The sequence below is a fragment of the Bos indicus x Bos taurus genome, chromosome 14, assembly GCF_003369695.1.
Source record: "Bos indicus x Bos taurus breed Angus x Brahman F1 hybrid chromosome 14, Bos_hybrid_MaternalHap_v2.0, whole genome shotgun sequence".
Classification (NCBI taxonomy): domain Eukaryota; kingdom Metazoa; phylum Chordata; class Mammalia; order Artiodactyla; family Bovidae; genus Bos; species Bos indicus x Bos taurus.
In genome coordinates this window covers 69340073-69351503 of record NC_040089.1, presented here as the reverse complement: position 1 = coordinate 69351503, position 11431 = coordinate 69340073, and the positions used below count along the sequence as shown (strand labels likewise).

The 11431-nt window shown below is 39.8% G+C and overlaps 1 non-coding gene across 1 annotated transcript; it reads right to left on the bottom strand.

Annotated features, from left to right (window-relative positions):
* Positions 1-150: 150 nt before the first annotated feature.
* Positions 151-232, bottom strand: TRNAS-AGA. The gene has a single exon. It is a non-coding gene; the product is annotated as a tRNA-Ser (tRNA).
* Positions 233-11431: the final 11199 nt, after the last annotated feature.

Genomic DNA, 11431 nt, shown 5'->3' with positions numbered 1-11431 from the left:
CAATCGCCCGACTCCCTAGCTCTGTCATCTCCTCCTCGTCTAGCCCCCTTGGGGTCTCAGTCGTATCCCAGCCGTTCATAAATTATTTAAATGGTCTGCGGAGAAGCCTGGAAAAGAGAAATAAGCACCTGTGTCAAAATGTTGATTTTCCGTAGTCGGCAGGATTCGAACCTGCGCGGGGAGACCCCAATGGATTTCTAGTCCATCGCCTTAACCACTCGGCCACGACTACTGCTGGTGGTTCCTTTGGCAGTGAGATCTATGTAGAGCTTGCACACAAGTGTCTAGTTACAGGTATGTTTGCATCTCTACAAAGGTTTTCTGTCAGTTTAAGCGCACATTTGAATGTTTTAGTTATTAATAATTTTAGCTTCTCGGAGGGGATCTTGAGAGTATCGCCAATCATAAAAAACTGAATTTTAGTAAAATCGCTAGTTAGAAAACAAGAGAGAGGGAAGAAAGGTTGGTGCTGCTGTACACTGGCTTGCCGACGTGTGCATTTTTCCGGCGATAACTGGGAATCGTAGGGCCCCGGATCAGCCTCCCGGCCTCCTTGCGTGATCAGCTCGACTTCCCCGCCGCTGTCTAAGCACAAACAGCTCCAGGACTCTTTTTACCCACTACGCACTAAAGTAGTGCTCCCCACTGATTTAAATTCATTATGCAGGGCTAGAATGTGCCACAGTGTCTTAAAGACACTGCTCGGAAAAGTATGATGTGTGATACACCTGCAAGGTATTGTCTGTCCTGTAAATACTACGTATGCACACTGAAACCTGAACTTTTGAGTATTTCTGAAGGGGAATTGCAAAGAGGTTGGCAACCTTGGAAACTCTGGAGATACTATGATCGAAATGAATTAGTAGCTTCATTTAGTTGGGTTTTTTGTTGTCTGTTCAGAATATCTATTAAAGATATTTTTTTAATTGTAATTTTTTTATATTTGTTTTCCAATAAAAAAATTACAGTTAAAAAAAAAAGATATTCTGATAGATATTCTGAACAGACAACATATGATGGCGCAAATGTAGAGCCAACCTTTAAATATTCATGACTTTTGGGAGCCAGTTGTTAAATGCAGCCACTGTGAAAAAATTAAATTATGTAGACTTACAGTTAATTATATTAAAAAACAAAAACAATAGTCAAAATTCACCACGGTCTGGTTATTATCCTATATTTTATTATAATTTATGTTTGAGGTTATTTACATCTGTTGTATCTGCAATAGTTTACAGTGGTCTATTGTTGTGAACCTCTTCCTAACTTCCCATTCGTGATGTCACTTGGGTAGCTTGAAATTAGGCTTCCTGGGTGTATTTACACCAGGATATTGCAAATGGTACAAAATACTTTTCTTGCTAGAGCTAGTTGTCAGGCACTTATCAGCATGTCACTAATGTTTCAGTTCAGTTCAGTCGCTCAGTCGTGTCCGACTCTTTGCGATCCCATGAATCGCAGCCCGCCAGGCCTCCCTGTCCATCACCAACTCCCGGAGTTCACTCAAATTCATGTCCATCGAGTTGGTGATGCCATCCAGCCATCTCATCCTCTGTCTTCCCCTTCTCCTCCTGCCCCCAATCCCTCCCAGCATCAGAGTCTTTTCCAGTGAGTCAACTCTTCGCATGAGGTGGCCAAAGTACTGGAGTTTCAGCTTTAGCGTCATTTCTTCCAAAGAACACCCAGGGCTGATCTCCACCACCAGGCAAATCTTGAATATTCCCAGCAAGGCAGCATTCCCCTTACCTGTCAGGCTTCCCTGGTTGTTATTTTAACTATCAGAATCTTGTCGTATAGTATGACATCCCACTCAGTATATTGATATTTTATTTTGTTTTTCTCCTGTTTACCTTGCTGGGTGATTTCTACTCAGAACTGACCTCCAGCAGAAAGACAGGAATAAACCACTTGATACTGAAATTACCCTTGCAGTATGGTTCCAGGGGGAGTTATGCATAATTGGCATACAGTTTAATACACTTAATAATTTGATTTTTCTTTAGAAAAGATGAAATCTGAGGTATACCATCAGTAGTTGAAAGACTTAGCATGTAGATTTGCATGAAGGACTATGAAAGATAAAAGAGGAAGGTTTCTAATTTTGTGTTTTGTTTATATGAATATTAGAAAAAATGAAGCTTATTTCCTTCTTCCTCCACTCCCACCCCCATTTTAATGTGTAGATATCATGTGTAGATCATCCAGAGGTAGGTATTTTGAGAAATTCACTTACAGCGTATCAACTCTTCTTTGGAACTTCTGACTTCAGTTGTGTTGTCTTTCTGGCTTTAGAGAAAGTCAAGTTCAATGTCTACAGTGAGAAATGCCATATAGGCATATGTGGATGGCTGTGTGATAACCTGGAAAATGAAAGCACACTACTAAAAATCTCCAGGGACGTCCCTGGTGGCCTAGTGGTTAACATTCCAGACTTCACTGTCGTGGCCCAAGTTCAAGCCCTGTTGGAGGAACTGAAATCCTGCAAGCCACACAGCGTGGCCAAAAAAAAAAGAAAAACTCCGGATGTCAGGAGCAACACCAGGTGCACTTCAGTGGACTCGAAGCAATGGAGGTGGTTGTACATGGTGAATGTATACATGGCTTTGGAAAATTCATGCAAATCATATTAGAAAACAATTAAAAAAACATATTTTTTCATTTTTTTTCCAAAATAAAGAGTCTTGTTTATTATCTCTATAATTGTTAATATGTGTTGACAGTGGTGTGAATACTTGTCCCCTAACTCTTTCCCAGTCTTGGAAAGCATGCCAAGCGTCAGATGTTTCATAAAGGAATATAGCCAAGAGTCTTCAGACAATACAGTTATTAAATATGGTAAAAGTGGCTTGCTGTGTATTATTACATTTACTTAGCATTCCAAGGAAGTATTTTAGGGAAAAGGTGTCCAAAATAAGAAAACAAAGCCCTGCTGACTTTGCCAAGTAACTGAAGACTGCTTGGAACCTGCCTTCTTGCTAGCACTGATCTAAATGAGTTAGAGGTGGTAATACAACTGGTTCTGTTCTCACACACGATCCAGGCCAACCTGTTAAGTTGCAAGATGTTCTATAGTCGTCCTAGCTGTTCACATCATGAATTGCAAGGCCTCTTTGGATTCCCATATATTAATAGGGTATTCCCTGGTGGCTCAGACGGCAAAGAGTCTGCCTGCAATGCAGGAGACCCAGGTTCAATCCCTGGGTTGGGAAGATGCCCTGGAGAAGGAAATGGCAAGCCACTCCAGTATTCTTGCCTGGAAAATCCCATGGACCGAGGAACCTGGCAGGCTACAGTCCATTGGGTTGATGTATTAATGCTTTTTCTCCCCCTACACCAAAAATAGATACTGCTGGGCAGTGACAGCGTCGTGGGTGTGAGGGGAGGCATCTTTGCAGAACAGTCACCAGCCTTCCAGCTGCTAATGCTGGAGACGGAATAGCACTGGGGCAGCTCTGATTCTTGCAAGTGGTCCCCGAGTTAGGCCTCAGTGCCCCGTAGGTAAATTCAGTCCAGAACACGCAGAATCTTTATTGGAATTGTACACTCGTCTCTCACAGCTGTGGAGAGTTTAGACTAATCACAACTCTCGCTGGGATCCTATCATCTTTGTAATTTGAAAAAGGATCAGGAGCCTGCAGACTTGGAACATCTTGAGAAAACTCTGGCTCTGAAATACATCATCACACGTGGGGGACACCACTTGCGGCATCATCGCGGAGAGCTGAAGAATGCTGAAATCGAGTATTTCTCTGGCATGATTTCAAATGGCCTGAGAAATCCGAGAACTTTTTTTTTTTTTTTTTAACTGCAAAACAGATTCTTTCCTCTTCCATCAACCCTGTTGCTGTCAAAGTGTCCCATGTTAGGTGCCAGAAATGAGCATAGCCTTTTAATGATAGCAATGCCAAGGTTAACACGGCTCCCGGCTCTCTCTCAGGAATCTCTTAGGGTGTTATTTTGATCCACAGACATGTTCCAAAGGTGTGCATCTCCTTCGTCTTTCTAGTTTCAGTACATTTCTCTTCAGCAGCAGTGACAAACCCTGTCACTTTTTGTCAGAACTTCTCATGCTTTCTGGCCCCTCGAACACTATTTTTCACAGACCTCCATGAGTCCATATGATAGGGCTAGGCTCAAAGTTGGTATTTGGGAAGCAGCCTCTGACGGCACAGAGATCTGGTGAACTACAGTCATTTGTTCAAAAGGAGTATTCGCAGATGTGCTCTAAGAGGGTAATACAATTTTTGATCCCACCCAAATGGATATTTTATCACCAATCCACATAGCAACCAACAAACAGATCAACCCGAAGAGGCAAGTGCTAATTCCTGTGGCTCAAACCCATCAACCCCCTGAGGAGTCAGTAGTCCAGCCTTTGTTTGAGGTTTTGACATGAAAACAATTTTTTTTTCACTTCTATAGTTCTGTGAGTCCAGCTCCCTCTTCCCTCCTTGTTTCAAATAAATTTTTGCTTCATGATTTTCAGCCTTCAGAAAGTTAAACCTGATTCAAGGAAAAAAAAGGATCAGTTGGGGAACTATGTGGGGAAGTAAAAGTTTGAGCTAGATGTTATAATGAAGGCAAAGAAAGAAAGTGAAGTAGCTCAGTCATGTCTGACTCTTTGTGACCCCATGGACTGTAGCCTATCAGGTTACTCCACCTATGGGATTTTCCAGGCAAAATACTGGAGTGGATTGCCATTTCCTTCTCCAGGAGATCTTCCCCACCCAGGGATTGAACCCAGATCTCCTGCATTGTAGGCAGACGCTTTACGGTCTGAGCCACCAGGCAAACTGAGAACCAGCTGGATGGAGGCCATTAGAAATGTCTTGCAGGCCAGGGCTTAGGTTTAGTGCCTAGTGGTCTTCCTGGTTTCCAGTTGGCCATAGTGCCTCTTAGGGAGGAACCCAGCGTTTTAGGCAGGCCACTTTGCTCTATTTCCTCAGCCATACTTCCACATATCAACCAACCTTTATAGCTTAAAGATTCTTTTTTTTTTTTTAATTAATTTTATTTTATTTTTAAACTTTAAATAATTGTATTAGTTTTGCCAAATATCAAAATGAATCCACCACAGGTATACATGTGTTCCCCATCCTGAACCCTCCTCCCTCCTCCCTCCCCATACCATCCCTCTGGGTCGTCCCAGTGCACTAGCCCCAAGTATCCAGTATCGTGCATTGAACCTGGACTGGCATCTCGTTTCATACATGATATTTTACATGTTTCAATGCCATTCTCCCAAATCTTCCCACCCTCTCCCTCTCCCACAAAGTCCATAAGACTGTTCTATACGTCAGTGTCTCTTTTGCTGTCTCGTATACAGGGTTATCGTTACCATCTTTCTAAATTCCATATATATGCGTTAGTATACTGTATTGGTGTTTTTCCTTCTGGCTTACTTCACTCTGTATAATAGGCTCCGGTTTCATCCACCTCATTAGAACTGATTCAAATGTATTCTTTTTAATGGCTGAGTAATACTCCATTGTGTATATGTACCACTGCTTTCTTATCCATTCATCTGCTGATGGACATCTAGGTTGCTTCCATGTCCTGGCTATTATAAACAGTGCTGCGATGAACATTGGGGTACACGTGTCTCTTTCCCTTCTGGTTTCCTCAGTGTGTATGCCCAGCAGTGGGATTGCTGGATCATAAGGCAGTTCTATTTCCAGTTTTTTAAGGAATCTCCACACTGTTCTCCATAGTGGCTGTACTAGTTTGCATTCCCACCAACAGTGTAAGAGGGTTCCCTTTTCTCCACACCCTCTCCAGCATTTATTATTTGTAGACTTCTGGATCGCAGCCACTCTGACTGGTGTGAAATGGTGCCTCATAGTGGTTTTGATTTGCATTTCTCTGATAATGAGTGATGTTGAGCATCTTTTCATGTGTTTGTTAGCCACCTGTATGTCTTCTTTGGAGAAATGTCTATTTAGATCTTTGGCCCATTTTTTGATTGGGTCATTTATTTTTCTGGAGTTGAGCTGTAGGAGTTGCTTGTATATTTTTGAGATTAGTTGTTTGTCAGTTGCTTCATTTGCTATTATTTTCTCCCATTCTGAAGGCTGTCTTTTCACCTTGCTAATAGTTTCCTTTGATGTGCAGAAGCTTTTAAGTTTAATTAGGTCCCATTTGTTTATTTTTGCTTTTATTTCCAATATTCTGGGAGGTGGGTCATAGAGGATCCTGCTGTGATGTATGTCAGAGAGTGTTTTGCCTATGTTCTCCTCTAGGAGTTTTATAGTTTCTGGTCTTACGTTGAGATCTTTAATCCATTTTGAGTTTATTTTTGTATATGGTGTTAGAAAGTGTTCTAGTTTCATTCTTTTACAAGTGGTTGACCAGTTTTCCCAGCACCACTTGTTAAAGAGATTGTCTTTAATCCATTGTATATTCTTGCCTCCTTTGTCAAAGATAAGGTGTCCATATGTGCGTGGATTTATCTCTGGGCTTTCTATTTTGTTCCATTGATCTATATTTCTGTCTTTGTGCCAGTACCATACTGTCTTGATAACTGTGGCTTTGTAGTAGAGCCTGAAGTCAGGTAGGTTGATTCCTCCAGTTCCATTTTTCTTTCTCAAGATCGCTTTGGCTATTCAAGGTTTTTTGTATTTCCATACAAATTGTGAAATTATTTGTTCTAGCTCTGTGAAGAATACTGTTGGTAGCTTGATAGGGATTGCATTGAATCTATAAATTGCTTTGGGTAGTATACTCATTTTCACTATATTGGTTCTTCCAATCCATGAACATGGTATATTTCTCCATCTATTAGTGTCCTCTTTGATTTCTTTCACCAGTGTTTTATAGTTTTCTATATATAGGTCTTTAGTTTCTTTAGGTAGATATATTCCTAAGTATTTTATTCTTTCCGTTGCAATGGTGAATGGAATTGTTTCCTTAATTTCTCTTTCTGTTTTCTCATTATTAGTGTATAGGAATGCAAGGGATTTCTGTGTGTTGATTTTATATCCTGCAACTTTACTATAATCATTGATTAGTTCTAGTAGTTTTCTGGTGGAGTCTTTAGGGTTTTCTATGTAGAGGATCATGTCATCTGCAAATAGAGTTTTACTTCTTCTTTTCCAATTTGGATTCCTTTTATTTCTTTTTCTGCTCTGATTGCTGTGGCCAAAACTTCCAAAACTATGTTAAATAGTAATGGTGAAAGTGGGCACCCTTGTCTTGTTCCTGACTTTAGAGGAAATGCTTTCAATTTTTCACCATTGAGGATAATGTTCGCTGTGGGTTTGTCATATATAGCTTTTATTATGTTGAGGTATGTTCCTTCTATTCCTGCTTTCTGGAGAGTTTTTATCATAAATGGATGTTGAATTTTGTCAAAGGCTTTCTCTGCATCTATTGAGATAATCACATGGTTTTTGTTTTTCAATTTGTTAATGTGGTGTATTACATTGATTGATTTGCGGATATTGAAGAATCCTTGCATCCCTGGGATAAAGCCCACTTGGTCATGGTGTATGATCTTTTTAATGTGTTGTTGGATTCTGATTGCTAGAATTTTGTTTAGGATTTTTGCATCTATGTTCATCAGTGATATTGGCCTGTAGTTTTCTTTTTTTGTGGGATCTTTGTCAGGTTTTGGTATTAGGGTGATGGTGGCCTCATAGAATGAGTTTGGAAGTTTACCTTCCTCTGCAATTTTCTGGAAGAGTTTGAGCAGGATAGGTGTTAGCTCTTCTCTAAATTTTTGGTAGAATTCAGCTGTGAAGCCATCTGGACCTGGGCTTTTGTTTGCTGGAAGATTTTTGATTACAGTTTCAATTTCCGTGCTTGTGATGGGTCTGTTAAGGTTTTCTATTTCTTCCTGGTCGAGTTTTGGAAAGTTGTACTTTTCTAAGAATTTGTCCATTTCTTCCTCGTTGTCCATTTTATTGGCATATAATTGTTGATAATAGTCTCTTATGATCCTTTGTATTTCTGTGTTGTCTGTTGTGATCTCTCCATTTTCGTTTCTAATTTTATTGATTTGATTTTTCTCCCTTTGTTTCTTGATGAGTCTGGCTAATGGTTTGTCAATTTTATTTATCCTTTCAAAGAACCAGCTTTTGGCTTTGTTGATTTTTGCTATGGTCTCTTTTGTTTCTTTTGCATTTATTTCTGCTCTAATTTTTAAGATTTCTTTCCTTCTACTAACCCTGGGGTTCTTCATTTCTTCCTTTTCTAGTTGCTTTAGGTGTAGAGTTAGGTTATTTATTTGATTTTTTTCTTGTTTCTTGAGGTGTGCCTGTATTGCTATGAACTTTCCCCTTAGGACTGCTTTTACTGTGTCCCACAGGTTTTGGGTTGTTGTGTTTTCATTTTCATTCATTTCTATGCAAATTTTGATTTCTTTTTTGATTTCTTCTGTGATTTGTTGGTTATTCAGCAGCGTGTTGTTCAGCCTCCATATGTTGGAATTTTTAATAGTTTTTCTCCTGTAATTGAGATCTAATCTTACTGCATTGTGGTCAGAAAAGATGCTTGGAATGATTTCTATTTTTTTGAATTTACCAAGGCTAGCTTTATGGCCCAGGATGTGATCTATCCTGGAGAAGGTTCCATGTGCGCTTGAGAAAAAGGTGAAATTCATTGTTTTGGGATGAAATGTCCTATAGATATCAATTAGGTCTAACTGGTCTATTGTATCGTTTAAAGTTTGTGTTTCCTTGTTAATTTTCTGTTTAGTTGATCTATCCATAGGTGTGAGTGGGGTATTAAAGTCTCCCACTATTATTGTGTTATTGTTAATTTCTCCTTTCATACTTGTTAGCATTTGTCTTACATACTGCGGTGCTCCTGTGTTGGGTGCATATATATTTATAATTGTTATATCTTCTTCTTGGATTGATCCTTTGATCATTATGTAGTGACCTTCTTTGTCTCTTTTCACAACCTTTGTTTTAAAGTCTATTTTATCTGATATGAGTATTGCTACTCCTGCTTTCTTTTGGTCCCTATTTGCATGGAAAATCTTTTTCCAGCCCTTCACTTTCAGTCTGTATGTGTCCCCTGTTTTGAGGTGGGTCTCCTGTAGACAACATATGTAGGGGTCTTGTTTTTGTATCCATTCAGCCAGTCTTTGTCTTTTGGTTGGGGCATTCAACCCATTTACGTTTAAGGTAATTACTGATAAGTATGATCCCGTTGCCATTTACTTTATTGTTTTGGGTTCTAATTTATACACCATTTTTGTGTTTCCTGTCTAGAGAATATCCTTTAGTATTAGTTGGAGAGCTGGTTTGGTGGTGCAGAATTCTCTCAGCTTTTGCTTGTCTGAGAAGCTTTTGATTTCTCCTTCATACTTGAATGAAATCCTTGCTGGGTACAATAATCTGGGCTGTAGGTTATTTTCTTTCATCATTTTAAGTATGTCTTGCCATTCCCTCCTGGCTTGAAGAGTTTCTATTGAAAGATCAGCTGTTATCCTTATGGGAATTCCCTTGTGTGTTATTTGTTGTTTTTCCCTTGCTGCTTTTAATATTTGTTCTTTGTGTTTGATCTTTGTTAATTTGATTAATATGTGTCTTGGGGTGTTTCACCTTGGGTTTATCCTGTTTGGGACTCTCTGGGTTTCTTGGACTTGGGTGATTATTTCCTTCCCCAGTTTAGGGAAGTTTTCAACTATTATCTCCTCAAGTATTTTCTCCTGGTCTTTCTTTTTGTCTTCTTCTTCTGGAACCCCTATGATTCGAATGTTGTAGCGTTTAATATTGTCCTGGAGGTCTCTGAGATTGTCCTCATTTCTTTTAATTCATTTTTCTTTTATTCTCTCTGATTCATTTATTTCTACCATTCTATCTTCTAATTCACTAATCCTATCTTCTGCCTCTGTTATTCTACTATTTGTTGCCTCCAGAGTGTTTTTAATTTCATTTATTGCATTATTCATTATATATTGACTCTTTTTTATTTCTTCTAGGTCCTTGTTAAACCTTTCTTGCATCTTCTCAATCCTTGTCTCCACGCTATTTATCTGTGATTCCATTTTAATTTCAAGATTTTGGATCAATTTCACTATCATTATTCGGAATTCTTTATCAGGTAGATTCCCTTCTTTTCCTCTTTTGTTTGGTTTGGTGGGCATTTATCCTGTTCCTTTATCTGCTGGCTATTCCTCTGTCTCTTCATCTTGTTTAAATTGCTGAGTTTGGGGTGTCCTTTCTGTATTCTGGCAGTTTGTGGAGTTCTCTTTATTGTGGCGTTTCCTCACTGTGTGTGGGTTTGTACAGGTGGCTTGTCAAGGTTTCCTGGTTAGGGAAGCTTGTGTCGGTGTTCTGATGGGTGGAGCTGTATTTCTTCTCTTTGTTCAGTCGCGCTCCTTTCGAAGAGTTGGATTGCTTTTCTGGGTGCCTGATGTCCTCTGCCGGTATTCAGAAGTTGTTTTGTGGAATTTACTCGACGTTTAAATGCTCTTTTGATGAATTCGTGGGGGAGAAAGTGTTCTCCCCGTCCTACTCCTCCGCCATCTTGGCTCCTCCCTCCACATTCTGCGTTTTTAATAGTTAATCCACAGGAATGCGAGGTTCACCACAGAGAACTGACTCCACCTTGTTCAATAACTTCATTTCACTCCAGTCAGAATGGCTGCGATCCAGAAGTCCACAAGCAATAAATGCTGGAGCAGCTTAAAGATTCTTACAGCTTTCTGAAAAATCCTAAAGCTCCCCCTACTTGAAGACCTCACAGAAGTCCCTAAGGATAAAGCCAACAAAAGTATCTCTCTTACAATAATTGCCCAAGGAATATAAGGGGACTGGAAAAGACTTTAGTGATTGTGTATAAAATTCATTTTACAGATGAAGCAATTGAGGCCAGAGAAGTGAATCAATTTAGAAATTAATTATTAGATTTTCATTGCAACTGTTACATTATCTTATTTCATTATCAGGCTGGTTATTCTGGATAAGACTTTCTAGTGGTTATAAGATTAAAGATTACGTTTTCACATTTTGGAATCCTTTCATACCTGGATTGATGTATCAATAAAACCTGTTGTATCCCCCCTAGTTCTTTGTCTCTGATTGTCAGTGTTATTTGAAGGTACCCACTGTAGGAGACCCAGAATCTTCCTGGGTCAGAAAGATCCCCTGGAGAAGGAAATGGCAACCCACCCTAGTATTCTTGCCTGGATAATCCCATGGACAGAGGAGCTTGGCAGGCTACAGTCTGTAGGGTCGCAAGAGTCGGACACGACTCAGTGATAGATACCACTGCTCTATAGTTTTAGTGATTATGGCTGCTGCTGCTGCTATGTTGTGTGTCCGACTTCAGTTGTGTCCGACTCTGTGTGACCCCATAGACGGCAGCCCACCAGGCTCCGCCATCCCTGGGATTCTCCAGGCAAGAATACTGGAGTGGGTTGCCATTTCCTTCTCCAATGCATGAAAGTGGACAGTGAAAAGTGAAAGTGAAGTCTCTCAGT